Source organism: Monodelphis domestica, chromosome 2 (assembly GCF_027887165.1).
Source record: "Monodelphis domestica isolate mMonDom1 chromosome 2, mMonDom1.pri, whole genome shotgun sequence".
NCBI lineage: Eukaryota > Metazoa > Chordata > Mammalia > Didelphimorphia > Didelphidae > Monodelphis > Monodelphis domestica.
The window spans coordinates 181,619,694-181,639,107 of record NC_077228.1 but is presented as its reverse complement, the minus strand read 5'-3'; the positions used below and the strand labels follow the sequence as shown (position 1 = coordinate 181,639,107).

General features: G+C 39.4%; 1 long non-coding RNA gene across 1 annotated transcript in view; it reads right to left on the bottom strand.

The window, feature by feature from the left end:
* Nucleotides 1-7,898: 7,898 nt before the first annotated feature.
* LOC103096335 (uncharacterized) overlaps nucleotides 7,899-19,414 on the bottom strand; it is a 112,189-nt gene continuing 100,673 nt past the window's right edge. Inside the window, exon 4 of the long non-coding RNA XR_461924.3 lies at nucleotides 7,899-17,664. This is a non-coding gene — a long non-coding RNA (uncharacterized LOC103096335). The remainder of the gene's footprint in view (nucleotides 17,665-19,414) is intronic.

Below are 19,414 nucleotides of genomic sequence, written 5' to 3'. Positions count from 1 at the left end.
TCTAATGGCCAGGTTGCTCAGATGGGTTTTTCTCTTCATAGTCCAGCTATCTTACTACCAGGGATCTTTGAAGTTTCCTCCTCCCATGGGTGACTAGTTCTCTCTGTCTCTATGTCTGCTTAGAGCATGAGTCTCTTTCATGCTTCTTGTGTTCAGTATCTCCTACTGGTCCAAATAATTCCTCTTCAAAGCTACTTGACTGATGGTGGGTGGAAGGAGAAGAAGAGGAGAAAGAAATGCAAGACATTCTATCCCTTCCCCATCAGTCTTCTCCATAGGTGGCTCCAAATTTACAAATATCTCCTGCCCTCAAACTGCTGAAATTCATCCAGGACCAAGCTATTTAATTTGTTTGCTCACCCAATCATGTTGTTCCCTCTTTGACTGGAGCAGAGAAGTGACTGTACTTCATAAAGGGATCAGGGCATAGAAGCATTTTTACAGTTAAACACCTCATTAATATCTTGTGATTACATTCAGAGCCTTCTTGGGCTACATTAACTGAGATTGTCTGGGGAATCCCCCCCCCCCAAACAAAATACTGTGTGACATCTCTAGAAAGGAAAGGTCATTATTGCCTGGGTAAAGGCTTCTTAAAAGCGGTGGCTCTGATTTAGACTTTAATCAATATAAAAATTCAACAAGTTAAGATAGCGAGGGAGAACATTGTAGGCATGATGAACACTAAGCAAAGACATGGGAAAGTGTGAGATATGTTCATGGGACATATGCAAAGTCAATTTGGCTAAAGACTAGAGTACATTGATAGGAGTAATACAAGATAAAGCTGGAAAAATAAACTAAGTCAGATCATAGAGATTCTTAAAATCCAGGAAAAAGAATATTTATTTTAATCATCAGTCAGGCAATAAAGTAATATACTGTAACAGTTAATTTTAGTCTCTTGTAATAAAAGTATTATATTTTAGAGGTTTATTAAAGATTATTAGAAATCAAGGAAATAAGAAAATACAAAATAAGAAAAAGCATGTGCCTAGGGCTGAATAGCCCATTCACAGCCACTTACTCTACATCTTGCATGCCAGTTAGAGAGACATGTGTGCTTAGAAGCCAAAGAAGAGAGTCTTGGGAGGCAGAGAGCCTTTAAATAAAAATTGTGTTCTCGTACTCAGGTGAGATTATAGGGAATTCTGGGGAGTACTTCTGGGGATTGAAGTCTGGGGTTCAAATCTCCATTTTTACAATAGGAAGCCAAATACAGTGAAATACACTTATAATCAACTCTAGATCAAGATCTAGCTAGAGATGTGGATTTGGAATCACCTATTTCTAAATCTAAATAATTTAAATTTAAATAAAATTTCTTATTTAAATAGATAAGTTTGATTTCTGGGTATAAACATCAATTTATTAGACCAGCATTAACCAATAAATTAGTGGTTTGTGAATTTCTTCATAATCAGAGACTAGGCAGTCCCTTCACTCTGGTCTGCAAATACAATTTGGGGGTTCATTATTCAATCTTGGACATCTCAAGGTATCTCTGATTGGTGAGTAGTATATGAGGAAGCAGTTTTTCTAGATTCTCAACCCTTCCTCACAACCATAGGTGATGGTGAGCAGTGATGAAGAGGCTTATTATTTCTTTTTATGAGGTGGAGGAACATTCCTTGGAGTTCCTAAGAACAAAGGAAATGTATACAACAGTCACAAAACTGATTTGAACTTCTGATTCAGTTGTAGAAATATTTCAGTATATATTAAAAATAAATTTCTTTCTAAAACCTCAAATTCAGCATGTCTAAAATATAATTTATCACCTTCACCGGGCATTCAAAGTTCTTCGCAATCTAGCTCCAACCTGCCTTTCCAGCCATATGCTCCCTTGTACCCCTAAAAGAAACCTACATTACCCCATTCAAACAGAACAACTTGCCATGAACATCCCGCCTTTTCTTGCCTCTCTCTTCGAACCAATTATTTCCTTCACCTGGTGTCTAGATCTCTTACTCCAATCCATTTTTAGGAACTGCACATATAGTTTTCACAAGCTTGCCTCTTCTAGAAAGATGTCCTAGATCCTCTCAGTCAGAAGTAATCTCTTATTTCTTTTCTGATGGCATATATCAAATGCTGCTTTGTGTCATAGTTCATAGGATTACAGACTTAGCAACAGAAGGGACCTTGGAGGTCATCTTGTTCAATCTACCCATTTTTCAGGTGGTCAAACTAAGGCCCAGAGCAGGGAGGTGACTTGCCCAAAGTTACATAGATCTGAAATGGTAGAGCAGGGATTTGACTACATTTTTCAGACTCCAAATTTTAGCACTGTTTCCATTGTCTATTTTTGTTGTTGTTGTGTCTTTGTAAACCCACATGGGGAGGCAACTTGGGATTATACCTAAGTGATTTGCCATTTCTTTCCTCAGTTCATACTCCAGATGGGGAAACTGAAGTAAACAACTGAAGAGACTTGCCCAGGGTCATACATCTAGTGTCTGAGACTGAATTTGAACTTATGAAGATGAGTCTTCCTGATTCCAGGCAAGGCACTCTATCCACTGCACTACACCTCTCTCTCTCTCTCTCTCTCTCTCTCTCTCTCTCTCTCTTGGTCCCCAGTACAATTCATGCTTTTTTTTTTTTCCCAGACCTACCTGTGACTTTACTAATGTAGGGAGCTGCTAACATGGTTGCTACCTGTGCTAATGCAGATTTACATCTCATCTGTCAGAGTATTAGAGATAATTGCTTAGGACACTGTAGAGTTACACGACTTGCCCAGGGTTACACACTACCATGTTTTAAGGGTAGAAGTTGATGCTAGATCTTTCTGATTTCAAGACTATCCCTCTATTCACCATGTTGTGCTACCTCAGTTTTACATAGTAGACAATGAATACATTTTTTAAAAAAATGAATTATTCATCTTTGTAGAGAGTACCTGATATAGAGCCTTGTGTACAACAGATATTTAAAATCTTTGTTGAAAAAGTGAATTAATTTAGATACATTGTTTTTGTTTCTTTCTTTTTAATACAAGATAGAAATTGTATTGAACATAGAGATTATCATACCTCAATCTTTCTTTCTTTAGAAGAAAAAGCCCCATTCTCTTAACCTTGATTCAGAGAATTTATTTTCACTTTTTTGAACACATATTGCTCCTTGCTGATGCTCTTTCTCCTAGGACTGATTATTGTTAAGTGGCACAGTGGATAAAATCTGGAACACTCATCTAAGTTCAAATCTGGTCTGAGAGTCTACCTGTGTGACCTTGGGCAAGTTGCTTCACTCTGTTTGCCTTAGTTTCCTCATCTATAAAATGTGTTAGAGAAGGAAACAGTAAACCACTCCAGTATCTTTGCTAAGAAAACCTCAATTGGAGTCATGAAAGGTTGGACACAACTCATATGATTGAACAACAACCTTTCCTTTTTCATGTTTCACAATAACTTACTCATTGAGCTTTGTTAAAACTCCTGTTAAATAACCTACCTACTGGTTTCTCATTTCTTTTCTTTTTTTAAACCCTTACCTTCCGCCTTAGAATCAATTCTGTGTTGGTTCCAAGGCAGAAGAGGGTAAGGGATAGACAAGGTCAAGTGTCTTGCTGAAGGTCACATAGCTGGGAAGTGCCTAAGGTCAGATTTGAACCCAGGAACTCCCATCTCTAGGCCTGGCTCTCAATCCACTGAGCCACCTAGCTGCCCTGCTGTACCCCTTCTAATTTATTTTCTTTACAAACTATCAATTCTTCTTCTCAGTCTCACTAAGTATGTGCCCTTCAGATTCTCTCTACCTCTTCTTTCTTAATATCTAACCACTGTCTTGTCACCAACTTCTGATAGCAAGGGCATCCATACTTTTAGAGCATTTTAAATTATTTCTTGTGTATTTTCTAATTATACTCTCATGACATCTCTATTTTATAAGACAGAGATTATTCTATCTATTTCAAAGATGAGGAAATTGAGATCTAATGTGAATCTTCCAAGGTTGTGTCCTTAGTGGAAGAGCTGAGACAAGATCCCAGATTTCCCAGTTTCTAGTTGTCAAAGTGGAATCATGAAGTTCCCAGATTTGTAGTTTAGAAAGATTTAGTGATCCTCAGTTTATTTAATTTGGAGGGAAAGTCCTACTTCACTGGTCTCAGGCTAACAATAGACCTCCAGGTAGTTTGGGTGGGAATAGCTAATCCTATCGGATGTTATGTATCTCTTTTATCCCAATGGTTTCTCCCCCTAGGCTAAAGTCCTTTACCCAGGTGGCCCAGCCCAGGGCTGGATCTTTCCCTTTTGTGTCCATAGTGAAGCACCAGCCCCTCACAGTTATTCCTGTCTGCAACTCCACATTTTCCTTTCTTACCATTGTAAATTCAATCAACTGTCCCTCTCATCCTCAAGCCCCCAAGTTTCACCTAGAAAGGTATTTAAGCTACCTACTTTAAGGGCTCCTTGGAATTGTCCAATCTAGCTTAGTTGGCATTCCCAGGGGTCAGTGTCCAGAGCGGCCAGAGTTCAATCCTCAGACTCTGTGCAGTCGTGTGCAGCGCACAGCTCTATGTAGAGGCCTACTATTGCATTGAACCTCTTTTTTCCTTAATTAAAGAGTGATTTTGACTATTTAATAGTTCTGTGTTTTTTCCCAGTCAACACAGTCTAGGGATCTTCCATACTGCTACCAATAGCAGGGCTTCTTAGTATTTTCTTTACTTGTTCCTCACACTACTTTTTTGCCTTTTGCCTTAGTTTTGCCTTTATTTTTTCCCCTGCTGCTTGCTCACTTTCAAGATCAAGACTTATCCTTTCCTGGAGAATTCTCAATTTCCTTCAAGTCAGTTTTGTCCTTTGGGCTCCATTGTCTTGTCCTTTCTTTGTCACCTTTTCCATAGCATTCCTACCTCTTACTTTTTGCCTGGAAGGTGTTAACTTGGAAATAACACAGAACTATTAAATAGTCAGAAAAACCAAGTTTTTAATCAGGAGAGGGATAAGTCCAAATTTAATTCTTTACTCAGCCAGGCACCACAACTTTTTCAGGTATAAACCCTGGACTCTGGGAATGTAATCCCTGGGAATGCCACAATGCTAGATGCCGACTCCAAGGAACAAAAGAATTTGGGGAACCTATATACCATTTGGGGAGTCCAGGGGCAGGGAAAGATGATTGATATCAATATAGCTACAAAGAAAATGGGAGTATTCAAACTACATTGACAGGATACAATCAAGCTTGGGAAAGGAATAATAGTTAGAGGCTAGGGTATAAGAGAAGGGGCTACTTACAATGGATATTAAAGGATGGTTCCTTACCATATGCCTACACCTACTCAACTAGGATTGTCATTCTTCAGAGGGTCCCCCACTTAGTCTGAAACTGCTAGCCTGGGATTCCCTTCAGGGTGGATTCCCATGGGAACAGGGAACAAGTGCAAACTTTGGGGTCTCCAACCAATAAGCTAGTCCTGAAACTTGGGGTTCATCAGATCCCATTAGGCCACAAGTTTGGGATTCCTAGATTCTGTGTTGACAAAGGGCATCTATATCTTTTGTGTTTCTTCTCCACAGGATTCCATTTTTCTTTCCATTCTTCCATCCTCATCCTGTTCATCATATGGAGCTCTCTCTGTCCATTGTGTTGTTATGGAACTCAACCCCAAGAAATACAACATATGTATTGCCTATGTTAATATGGAATCTAGAAACCTCAAACTTGTGGCCTAGTGGGATCTGGTGAACCCCAGGTTTCAGGACTAGCTTGTAGGTTGGAGTCCCCAAAGTTTGTACTTATTCCCGTGGGAATCCACCCTGAAGGGAATCCCAGGCTGGCAGTTTCAGACTGAGTGGTAGAATCTCAGGTGAATGACAATCCTAGTTGGGTGGGACTAAGCATATTCTAAAACCCTCTTTGTTTTAGGTAGTCTCCCCTATTGTATCAGAGACCCTTTCCCAAGAAGACCCACACCTGGGTAGGAACCATCCTTTAGTATCCCTTGTAAGCAACTCCTTCTCTTTATAACTAGCCTCTAGCTATGATTCCTTTCCCAAGCTTGTTTGTATCCTGTCAATTGTGAACTTTAGATTACTCCACCCTACTTAGTCTAACAAAAACAGGAATGTATACACCCATACTTAATGATTAAGTATTTAGGAGGATGGCCTATGCCAGACATGTGGTAACAAGTGACAAATCAGAAACAACTGACAGACCCCTGGGCTGTCCTAAGTCAAGCTTAAGCTACCATTGGTACATGTGAGATGCAGGAAAGTGATGTAAAAACTGTCTATATATTTCACATCACTTCCTCTCTCGGGGCCTCTTTGGCAGTGGAGAGGTAGCTGGTGGAGCATCCTGAGCATTTCGGTATCTTGGGTGGTGGCTGCTATTGTCCAGGTTTAGCGGTGAGTTTTCCTTGATGCCATACTGGAGGAAGCTGAGTAGCCTAGTTCAGGTGAGGCATCTTTACTGAGCCCTCTTGGAGTTTAGGCTAATTCTTTCTCCTTTACTTTCCAAACACTATCTTCTTAGAAAGCCATTAATCTTCTTCAGATACCTTGTGGTGGAGGACTTTGAACTCCCCCTGGCACAGGCCAGGTGGGAGAAATCCTACACCTCTCCCTCTCCCTTCTCCTTAATTCCTTCCCTCTATATTAATTAAACCACCATAAATTTGCAAACTGACTTGGGTATTTTATTTGGGATATTCCCTGGCGACCAAAATTAATTTAGATTAGGTCACAACCCTAAAATTATCCTTACACAGTGTAGTTTGAACACTTCCATTTTCTTTGTAGCTATAGTGATGTCAATCATCTTTCCCTGCCCCCGGATTCCCCTAATGGTATATAGGTTCTCCAAATTCTTTTGTTCCTTGGAGTCATCATTTACCATGGTGCCACTCCCAGGGGTCAGCGTCCAGAGTGTCCAGAGTTCAATCCTCAGACCCTGTGCAGTCCTATGGCACGCAGCTCTGTGTTGAGGCCTACTATTGCATTGAACCCCCTTTCCCTTGATTAAAGAGTGATTTTGACTCTATAATAGTTCTGTGTTTTTTTCCCAGTCAACACCTATGACTATAGTATGGGGGTCCCCAAACTATGGCCCACGGGCCACATATGGCCCCCTGAGGCCATTTATCCGGCCCCCATCTCACTTCCGGAAGGGGCACCTCATTCATTGGTGGTCAGTGAGAGGAGCACAGGATGTATTGAGCACACTGTATGTGGTGGCACCTCAAAGCGTGGTGTTGCTCACGTACAGTACTACTTCCGGTGACATTCTTTTTGTGGTGCCTTATTCTGAGAGTAAATGAATGAGAATGAGACGCTGCGCAAAGGATTATGTGGCTGCACAATGGCAGACCTCAACATGATGAGCAGCAATCTGGGGGAGGGGATTCTATACTGTGTATACTGCTGCCCGGTATAGTGGTGGCAGTGATGGGCCTGTGCAAGGTGTGACATGCCCATCACAGACAGCACTACAGCCTCCTCTGTCCCAGACAGTGGTACACAGTATCACAGACCCAGCACCACCTCCAGTACTATATACAGGCATTGGATAGCAGTGATCTGGCCTGTGACATCAGTGGTAGACCTCTACTGTGAGAAGCCCACCTCTGCCACTGGGTGTTTTATAAGACACCCTCTGTTTTTTGGTGGTCAAATTAATATAAGACTTTTATTTTCAGGGAAACACGGTAGTACAATGGCCCCCATTCTCCTATTACAGGGGCCATTATGTTGTGCATCTGGGGGAGTATGGTTGCCATTGTACTATATGGGGAAAGTGAGGCATGTGTTTTTTGTATTATGGTCTATAATTACAGATCCATAAATACAGACTGCAAGAGGACACACACTAGTGTTGTGCCTTCTTTTTTCCTGCCGTGCAATCTGATCTCATGGGCCTAACCCATGTGATCAGATACCTGTGTGAGTTCACAGATCGTAGTGCAGTTCACACAGGGTAGTATGAACTGGAAAGGTGGTGGAGGAACAAAATTTGTAATTGTGCTGGTTCCTGGACCACACCAGTGTGAGCCTGAGGTAAAAGTGGAGTTCCACCAATATGGCTACTGGTGAGGCTGAAATGATATGAACTGGGAAGGCTGCATTGTTTTTGTAGGGCTACATATATATGTATGTATTTTACTAATAACAATTTGGAATCCCTAGGAAACAATTATACCAAGAAAGAGAAAAATTGACTCGAAATGTAGGATATTGTAACAGTTAAAATTTAGGAATATGGGGAGACTGAGGCAGGTAGAAATTAGTTTCTCTCTGCAAGGAGTATTATATTTTTTAGAGGTTTATTAAGGATTAAGGATTAAAGAATATACAAGTAAGAAACATGTGCCTAGGCCAGAGGCCTAGACAAAATAACCTCACATCATAGAAGAAACGCCTCTGCTCCAAAACGGAAGTCCAAAAAAAAGAGACCCAAAAACCTTTGCCACCAGCTTAAATCCTTCCTCGATCTCCGCCCACCTCAGAATTCCCGTGAGATTACAAAGCATTTTGGGGAAGTGGAGCAAAGGCTTGTGGGGATTGTAGTCCTGTATTCGAGTCTATTTTTTACATTTCCCCGTTTGATCCTCTGGGAAGAAGTCCTTCCCCAAAGGATCATAAAAACATAATCAATTTAAAGATTACAAAAATTTGAGGATAAGAAAAAAAAGAACAAAACCAATAATTACTGGACGCATTAACAGAAAGTCAGTTAGGGGGCAGTCCCCTTTGGCATAAAAGTATACATACAAATAAATGTTCAATCAACCATACCCAAAGTTCAATTTTGTGCAACTTGTGGTCTGGAGGCTTCTTCATGGTGGCTTCTCCAACAGTTCAGTTCTGGATTCAGAGAGGTAGCATCTTCTTTACCTAAAATTGTTCTCAAAAGGAATTTAAACTTTGCAATTTATGTAATGATATTTTTTACATTCCCCCCATTTAGAGGGTGATTGACAAATACAGGATCACTTAGGGATGCATGGCTGAGGTATGAGGTATATGAATCAATTGGTAAGAGAAATGAACAAAAACATCAGAAAAATCCAAAAGAAAAGAAAAATTTCTGAATGAAAATATAGACTATCAAAGTCTTATGTGTAAAAATTACAAATGAAAGAAAAATAAATCTATAACAGGTCCTTGAATCAGGGCCCAATCAAAATGATCTAAGCAATGATGCATTTACCCAGTCAATAGCCAGGACTACAGAAAGGTACCACACTATGGAAGGCAGAAAAGGGGACCAGATTATAGGAGCCAAGGTTTTGGGGATACTCGTCTGTGAGTATTTTCAGAGTGAGTGTGGATACAAGGAAAGCCTATGTCAAGCAATGATAAACATAGTAACCTTGAGTCTTCACACTAGGTTCAAGACCTTTGTATTGGCCTAGACGTGCATCAATCCATCCTGGATTGGCTTTTCTTTGGCTCTGTGAAATGGCTCTTGTGTGTATATCTTGTCCTGGAATCAGACAGAATCATTAAGCAAAGTCCCATAATTTATTTAAATAATTAGTGGTATCATTTTTATAGTCACAAGCTTTTAGGGCAAGCATTAGGAAATGTATCTTAAACTTGTAGCACTGAAAAGTCAAAAGGTTAAAGAAAATCTTAATGCTGGTGACATGTGCTTCAAATATAAAAAGGAGAGAAAAAAAACTGAAATAGTATATTGCACATGCAAGAAAAATATAATAATAAAGGAGCTTTAAAAAATTCAAAAATATAGCTTATAATCATTGACACTCTGTGTCAGCTAAGAAAATATAAAATGCAAGGCTTTCTCACCAAAAATGAGATCCATTTCCTCTTAATATCTGGCCATGCTCACTGTGAGTAGAAGGCAAATGAATTGAACAGTAGTACAAATATGTAGGTATCAAAATCCCCAAAATTCTCAATAGCCCAATTAATTACAATAGCAAACAAACACACTTTCATATTTCACATAAGTTGCTGTATGACATTTTTAAAACCTATGAATTGATGGACATTTGTCACAATTTTTACAAACGTAGCAATCTTTCAACCTTGGTATTTAAACATATTTTTAAAACAAAGTAAAACTCATCTTGGGTTAAGAACATAATCAAGAAATCTATATATCATTCTGGTAGAAGTAAAGTAGTGAGCTGAAGAGTATAAATAAAGGGATGCTCCTTTTTCTTGGAGGCTTATAGGGATACAAATGCCCTGAGATTAACTGCCCAGACTTCCATTCACATATTTAGAAATGCGGGAAGGTTGGGGGTTATAAAATGTATTTCACTTCAGCTACTATTGGCCTTACCTCGCGGTAGGGGCAGGCAAAAATAACCAGAGATTGTTAAAAAAAATTACAAAAATCATATTTAAAAAAACCCTTAAAATCATTGAGATATTTAGCACATTAAATTTTCCAAGGTTGTTATAGCAATTGTAACCAGTTCTGAAGTCCATCTATGTGATAATTTACAAAGTCAAAATATAAAAACTATTTTTTTCATATGGGCTTAATTACAATAATATTTGTTTAGCACAGTTATAGGGGGAAAACAACAGAATTTCAAAACTCAGTACATTCAAAATAAATTCAATCAACCTTCAGTGTAAGAGAATATTGAATCCAGTAACATATGAACTTAAAATCACAAAGTTAAACCATAACAAAAAATGCAATAGAATACAGATTTTTATAACCCATTGGAGTCTGAAATGCCTTAGAATATAGCCTTTAGTCTCTTCAAGGTTCATTGGGTTCTTATCCATTTAAATGCCTATTGTCAGAAGGCAGAGTGGCAAGGACTAAGCAATGGGGGTTAAGGGGTCTGCTCAGGGACCCACATCTGGGGAGTATCTGAGGCCAGATTTTAACCCAGGACCGCATGTCTTTATGTCTGGCTCTCAGTCCATTGAGCCACCCATTTGCCTCCCCAAAGTTGAATCTTTGGGCTGAATCTTTCTTCTGGCACGCAGGTGAAATCAATGAAATTACCAGAAGAGTCAAAAGGTATCCTTTTAAACAGCCCATTGCTATTAAGTTTTTGTTTGAAAAATCTGTTTCTTCTCCTCTCCCTTTTCTCTCTCCCCTGCTCTGATACCTTCTCCTGCCCAAGTCCACGTGGAGCCCAGGCCGCCCACATGGAGTCAATACCCCCATCCACTCGGAGGCTTAGCCTAAGGGAAAATTGCCCATTCTCCTTTCCCTCACATCTCTCCCCTCCGCCCACGTGGCCAATACTGTTACCAGCTGGTCGAAATGAGTCCTGAGCAATCTGCTCCAAGGATCTGGGTGATGAGCCGTCTGGGTCGGAGGCTAGATGGGTGAGAGACAGACCTCCGGGGTGGGTAGGGCCGGGAGCCAGAGTGCAGACAAACAGGGCTGGCAGCTCGGGCACCAGGTGAGAGGCCAGGAGCAGAAGCAGGAGCCGGAGAGGGCTGCAGGCAGGAGCTGATCAAGATAGTTTTCTAAAAGGCATCTTGGAGATACATGACTTTAAAAAAATCATTATCTAGGCTAAAACATTTGAGAAGTTCTCATCCAATCTAGTGGTCGCCAAAAACTGTAACAGTTAAAATTTAGGAATATGGGGAGACTGAGGCAGGTAGAAATTAGTTTCTCTCTGCAAGGAGTATTATATTTTTTAGAGGTTTATTAAGGATTAAGGATTAAAGAATATACAAGTAAGAAACATGTGCCTAGGCCAGAGGCCTAGACAAAACAACCTCACATCATAGAAGAAACGCCTCTGCTCCAAAACGGAAGTCCAAAAAAAAGAGACCCAAAAACTTTTGCCACCAGCTTAAATCCTTCCTCGATCTCTGCCCACCTCAGAATTCTCGTGAGATTACAAAGCATTTTGGGGAAGTGGAGCAAAGGCTTGTGGGGATTGTAGTCTTGTATTCAAGTCTATTTTTTACAATATTCAAAGAACAGTGGACTTATGATTACTTTTTCATGTAGTATGTGAATTTTAAAACTACTCCACCCTTCTCAGGCCATACTTTAGAAGATCTGATTTAGCTATTTCCTGAGTAGTAACAATGGGGATACTTGGTTTAACAGAATCAAGTCTTGGGAACTATACATTTCTCCACCCTACTTAGTTTAACAAGATCAGGAATGCCTGCACCATACTCAAAGATTTAATTATCTGAGGAAATGGCCTTCAACAGACATGTGCAGAAAAAGCAGACAGACCCCTGGACTATCCTAAGTTAAGCTAAGCAGATTGGTACAGATTAGACACAGGAAAGTGATGTAAAACCATCTATATAAGGCACATCACTTGCTCTCTCTCTCGCTTTCCTCGGAAAGGTGACTCTGGCTGTCAGCATGCTAAGCTTTTCGACATTTTGGCATGGTGGCAGCTATTGTCTGGGTTTGGCGGTGAGTTTGCCCTTGAGCTGATTCAAGTTCAGGCATCTTGGCTGAGCCCTTTGGAGTTCAGGCTGATTCTTTCCTCCTTCCTCTTCAAAACCTCATCTTCTGGAGCCTCTGGTCTTCCTCCTGGCACTAGCCAGGTGGGAGAAATCCTACACCCTTTTCCTTCTTCCTTCTTCTTAATTTCTTTCCACTATACAAATTAAATCACCATAAATTTCCAGCTGACTTGGTTATATTTCTTTTATATTTGGGATATCCATGGCGACCAAATAATTAATATAGTTTAGGTCACAATGCTAAATTATCCTTTACAAGTATAAGGAAAGAGCTGTGTGTTTGATCTGCCAGAATATAGTGTCTGTGTTAAAAGAATATACTTTGCATTGACACTATCGATCTCAACATAAAGATAAATATGATTGTTTGGTCAGAGATATGAGAAAAGATAAAATATTAAAATTGAAAAATACATTGACAACTCAGCCAAAGACTTTTGTGAAGCAGAAGCAGCTAAATATTTCATCACTGTGAGCAAGTTTTCAAGTTGCCAAGCTAATAGCGTGCATTGGCAGACCATTTGTGGAGGGAGAATTTGTTAAAGAGTGCCTTCTTTCTCTTGCCAAAGAGATGTGTCCAGAAAAGGCAGACTTATTTAGTATAGTTAGTCTTTCAGGATCTACAATTACACGAAGGATTGGATAAATGGGAGACAATTTACATCAGCATTTACAAAACTCTGCAAGAAAACTTTCCTATTTTTCCTTGGCACTTGACGAGAGCAATGATGTTCGTGATTCTGTATGACTTCAATTTTTATTTGTGGGACAAATAACAATTTCAAAGTCACAGAAGAGCTTGCTGAACTGTGTAAGGGGTAAAATTTAGGGGTTATTAACTGAATATATTATACTAGTGGTTTCCAGGGATTAATTCAATCCCAATAAAATACTCAAGTTGGGATTTTTTTTTATGGTGGTTTAATTACAATAGAGGGAAGAAATTAAGAAGAAGAGAGAGAGAGGAAAGAGAATTTAAACTGTTCCAGTCCAGGCTGAGCCAGGCAGGAGTTTAGAAGCCTAGGCCAAGGAGCCTTCTCAATCTAGCTCAGCTACCAGCCACAAGACCTCCTCCGAGATGAGGGGTCTCCTAGGAGGATAATGTTTTCAGGAGGTAAAGGAAAGAAGGAAAGGAGAAATCAGTTACCTCACCAAGGATGCTCAGGGAAGATGCCTCACCTAACCCACACTACAGAGCTTCTCCCAGCCACCTCACTGGCAAACTACAATCCCCAAACCACCAAGACATCCAGCATGCTACCACAAGCCACATGAGCCAAATAGAGATCCACTTCTCTGGGAGAGAGCAAGAGCGAGAGCCATGTCTCTGTGAGAGAGGCCAGAGAGAGAAAGTGACGCGAAATATATAGGCCATTCTTTACATCACTTCCTGTGTCTCACATGTACCAATGGTAGCTTAAGCTTGACTTAGGACAGCCCAGGGGTTCTGTCAGTTGTTTCTGATTTGTCACTTGCTAGCACATGTCAGTCATAGACCATCCTCCTCACAGTTAATCCTTAAGTGGGGGTGTATACATTCCTTGGTTGCTAAATTTCTAAGGACTAAGCAGGGTATAGAAAACCTAAAATTCATAACTGCAAAGCATTGAAGGAACAACTACAGGAGAGGATATCTATGAAAAGGTTTCCTAAACTGTGAAGGATTTGGAACTGGACTGGGCTAAACTAGCCAGTGTGACGACTGATGGTGCTCCTAGCATGTTGGGGTCTAAGAAAGGAGTAATTGCTCACATTAATCAAAAGATGGACAAGTGTAACCATTCTCATCCAATAGCCATACACTGACTCATCCACCAACAAGTGCTGCTATATAGAAAATCATTGAAGCAGGACTCTGTTATGAAAATTGTGGTATCTTGTGTTAATTTCATTAGAGCTAATGCAATAAACCACAGACACTTTTAGGAATTTCTGTTTCAGCTAAATGTTGCCTATGAAGATGTTCTGTATCACACAGAAGTCCATTATCTGAGTCGAGGGAGAGTTTTGAGACATTTCTATGACTTATTTCCACAGATTACAGCTTTTATGCTTTCAAAAAACAAAGAAGTACCAGAGCTCAATGATGAAGAATGGAAATGGCACCTCACCCTTATGACAGATGTCAGAGCTACTCAACAGTTTCAATGGCAACTTCAAGGAAAAGGGAACCTTATTTGTGATATGCAATCACATGTGAAAGCATTTGAAGTAAAATTAGACCTCCCTTATTAAACAAGGGAAGGAGGAAAATTTCTCCCATCTCCCCTTAACTCAAAATCTGTTAGTGGAAAAACCCTTGATTGCATTCCCAAAAGAAACATGTGTGGATTCACTGGAAAAGTTGGAAAAGGAGTTCTAAATAAGATTTAAAGAGCTTCATCTCTATGAACAAGACATACAGCTTTTCCATAACCCATTTTTTATTGACATTGAAAATGTGGATTGAAGGACCAGCCCTTTTCTCCCTGACCCCCTTGCCCCTGGAGCCCCTGCAGTCAAGTTAATGAAGGACCAGTTACCATACCCTGGAATGTGCTAGGAATGGATAACAACCCAGTCCCAGGAGTTCCTGTCACCCCACTCCAGGAACTGATAATGACCCTAACTGATAAGGATCTCCAGCCCTAGGAGTTCCTGTTCACTCCCCCCACCCCAGGAATTCTTGTGCACTTGCCCTACTATTCCAGTATAAAAAGCCTACAAGCTCCAGACTTAGGGTTCCAGCCATTTTTTAGAGTGCTGAGCCCAACTGCAGTTTGTTTAATAAACTCCCTCCTGTGTGTTACATTGTTAGTCATTGTTTCATCCTTGGGATCAATTAACCAGGCACTTCAGGATACAATTTACCAAATGAAACTGGCTGAACTGCAGAATTGTGACTCTGAAAGACTCATTCAAGTGAAGCAGTTTGCCTAATTTCTATGCATCTCTCCCCTCTGAGACATATCCTAATCTCAGGAACCATGCACTCAAAATGTCAGCCATCTTTGGCAGTGCTTATATCTGTGAACAGACTTCTTCCAGAATGAAACATCTGAAATCTCCAACCAGATCTAGACTAACTGATGCACACTTGCATCACTTGTTATAGCTAGAAGTGACAAATATGGAACTGGATATTGACCATCTCATTAACCAAAAGCAGGTCCATAGTTCCCATTGAAATACTGGTCAGTTTGTTGATTTAAATTTACTTGTTCTTTATTTTAAATATTGTATTTGTTCCCTTTTTTTTTTTACTTTAAAATAAGATATGTGCAGTGTGCATAGGGATTTGTTCATAGTTTTTTTTTTTTTTTAATAGTCTGGCCCTCCAATGGTCTGAGGGAAAGTGAACTGGCCCCCTGTGTAAAAAGTTTGGGGACCCCTGCTATAGAATGTTAGTTAGTATTGGAAGAAACTTTAAAAATCATCTAGTTCAACCTCCTCATTTTCAGAGGAGAAAACTTGAGTCAGAAATAACTTGCTCAAGGTGACCTGGTGAGTTAGAGGCATAACCTGAACTAGTTAATTAGTTTTCTAACTAGAATTTGAGAGCTAGAAGGGACCTTAGAAACAAGTTGATCCAATCCCTTCACCTTCATTTTATTTATTTATTTTTTGAAATGAACTTTATTTTATCTTCCATTGACAAGTTTAGGTATTCAAATCTAGAAAGAAGAGCCCAGAAAAAGGAATGAGCAAATAAAATTAAACAAAAAGGAAACGATAAGTGATTGTGCATGAATCTATTTACTTCTACTATCTTTACCCCAAAAATTTATATATTGACTTTGTCAATGTGGAATCTAGACGTCCCCAATCTTGTAGCTTAGAAAGATTTAGTGGTCCCCAGTTTATTTAGCTTGGAGGTCGAAAACCCAGGTTTGACCTTGTCACATGAGAGTTCCTCCCAGAGAGAAGGTCCTACTTCACTGATCTCAGACTAACAATAGACTTTAAGATATTAAATATCTCTTTAGTCCCAATGGTTTCTCCCCTTAGGCTAAAAGTTCTTTGCTAAGGTGGGTCCAGCCCTTGGCTGGGTCTTTCCCTTTTGTGCCCATTGTAAAACCATCACCCCCCACCCTCAAGCTCACTTGGTAGGGTATGAGACAGGGTTGTAGGTTCGAGCCATGCATTGTGTAGAATTGTCCAATCTAGCCTGACTTCCTTTCCCGGGGGTCAGTGTCCAGAGCAGCCAGAGTTCAGTCCTCGGACTCTGTGTAGTTGTGTGGTGAGCAGCTGTGTGTCAAGGCCTACTATTGCACTGAACCCCTTTCCCTTGATTAAAGAGTGATTTTGACTATTTAATCGTTCTGTGTTTTTTCCAGTCAACAACTTAAACATAGTAGTACATTTTATGTATTATTTTCTAGATCTTTTTGACATTACTTTTTTGTGGTCTTAAGTTGAAGGATTTGGTGTTATTGTGTATGTTATAGTAATTGTGTATAGTATTCTTTTGTTTCTGCTTTTTTTTTTCACTCCAAGTAATGCCATTGAAACTTTCCCACATTTCTTTCAAATCATAGGTATGTGTTTGATGAACTATTATTAAATGATCATGAGGAATTATGGGGTTTAGGAGACATGCCCAGCAACTGGAAAAAAGGTAAATATTGTTTTGATTTTACAGTATTATAGGATTTTTAGTTGAAGGGGAACTTGGTATATAGTCTTCTAGTCTAACTTCTTATTTTACAAATGAGGGAACTCAGGTCCAGACAAGTTAAGTGATTTGTCCAAGATCATATACTTATTAAGCAGTAGAAGCAGGATTCATATCTGTCATTTCTAACTCTGAATTCAATGGTTTTTCTACTATGCAATATTATCTTTGTTGGTATGTACAAGGTGTTTATGGAAGATGAACGTTTCTGGTGTGAGGGCTTGTTAAGCTCTTTTCAGGACTATTCATCTTCTTTTGGTGTCCACCTTAACTTAACTCTCATCTGTGGCTTCAAGAAGCTGTAGCATGTGTAGCAGCCACATCCTGGCATAAACTATTTCAGCAGATAGGCTAAACCAGAATGAGAGTAACTGGCAGGCCTCAAACCCATTAGTGAGTTAGAAGGGTATCTACCCCAAACATGGAAAGACTTCCCTCAGTGGAATGGCAGATGAGGACACTTTGTTCAAGTAGCCATGAAGGTGTTTGAAGCAGGTTTTGTAGAGTACTTAGAGCTTGGTTAACATTGAAGATTCCAAAGTTATCCACTGCATATTGAGCCATAACCAGGCATCCTGACTTTGGTCTTGCCACTTGACTTGAATGATTCTGAAAAAGAGAATGAAGTTAATGGCTATGCAACTGTCTCACTTGAATCCATTTTAGGTGAAAGTCAAGATATTGCCCTTGTAATATCTTGGTCCTCTTTGAAAATGAAGGATGAATAGCAGCTAGAAGTTGGATTCTTCAAACAACAGGTTTGCAATTTTTTTTTGAAAATTTTATTTAATTAGTCAATTTAGAACATTTTTCCTTGGTTACAAGAATCATATTCGTTTCCTTCCCTCCCTCACCTCTTCCCATAGCTGATGCACAATTCCACTGGGTTTTATATGTGTCCTTGATCAAAACCTATTTCCATGGCATTGATGTGTACACTAGGATGATCATTTTGAGTCTACATTCCCAATCATATCCCCCTTGACCCATGTGATCAAGCAGTTGTTTTTCTTCGGTATTTCTACTCCCACAGTTTTTCCTCTGAATGTGGGTAGTGTTCTTTCTCATAGATCCCTCTGGGTTGTTTAGGAACACTGCATTGCTACTAATGGAGAAGTTCATTACATTCAATTGTACCACAATGTATCAGTCTCTGTGTATAATGTTATCCTGGTTCTGCTCCTTTCACTCTACATCAATTCCTGGAGGTTGTTCCAGTTCACATGGAATTCCTCCAGTTCATCATTCCTTTGAGCACAATAGTATTCCAAGATTTGCAATTTGTAATGATTTAAAAAAATTTTTTTGGAAGGGGAGAATCAACCAACAATAGATGGTGAGATTTTGTTTTTTTAGGTTTTAACCTTCTTTGTCAGTTGTCTGATTATTAATTATGAAGATGTGTTCTACTGCTGAATAAGTTGTAAAAGCCCACCTTCTTTTTTTCTTCAAAGAAACCCTAAATTTGTAAAACCAATTTCATATATGAATGATTCTCATATGATTCTCAAATGATACTCATGTTTGGTAAATATGAGTAAGTATGCCTATTGTCCAACCTATGAAATAGTTGGATATCTAACATATAATAACATGTATATGTCAAGTACTACATTTTAAAAGATGTTGCTGAAAGATGGTGAGAAGAATTCAGAACTGGATGAGATATATAGGCTGGATGACTTTTGGAAATGAGTTCAGCATTTTTAATGCCCTTAAGCTTCCTCCTGAAATGAAAGCTCATCTTTTTTTTTTTTTGGTGATATTCTTTTGGTGTTTAAGGAACAGAATACCACAGTCTCCAAAGGAGGAAGGTCAACCAAAGTGTGGTAGAAAGAGATTCATGATGGGAATGAGTTGCCTGCAATACATTATAAATGAAGAATTATGGAGAAGTGGTGCAAAGGATGCTATTGAAAAGACATAGAATTGAAAAAAAGGTTGATCACATGTTCAGAGTAAGATATAATTGATGGATGGCTCATGTTGCTCAATTGGAAAATGAGAGGAAGGCCCCCTAGAGTATTGGGGTGTCTCTCCTATGGAGGATCTATGGGAGGGAATGCACAAAAGTCATAGAGGATACACAACATAGATACTTTCTAATCTCTATCATTGGAGCACATACTTAACACATGTCTATTGAAGGAACAAAGTTTAAGCAAGAACTTCATGACAAATATAGCTCTAGAGAAATGAAGTGGATTTCTAGAGATTCCTGATCACTGGTGGTTGCTAATTATGCTTCACAAAACATGTTTCTTGTATTTGTGGATTGCTTTATGACATTGACAATGGCAGATGTAGTATTCAAACTCAGGTCTTCTAATACTGAATTTAGTTTTCAGTTCACAATAAT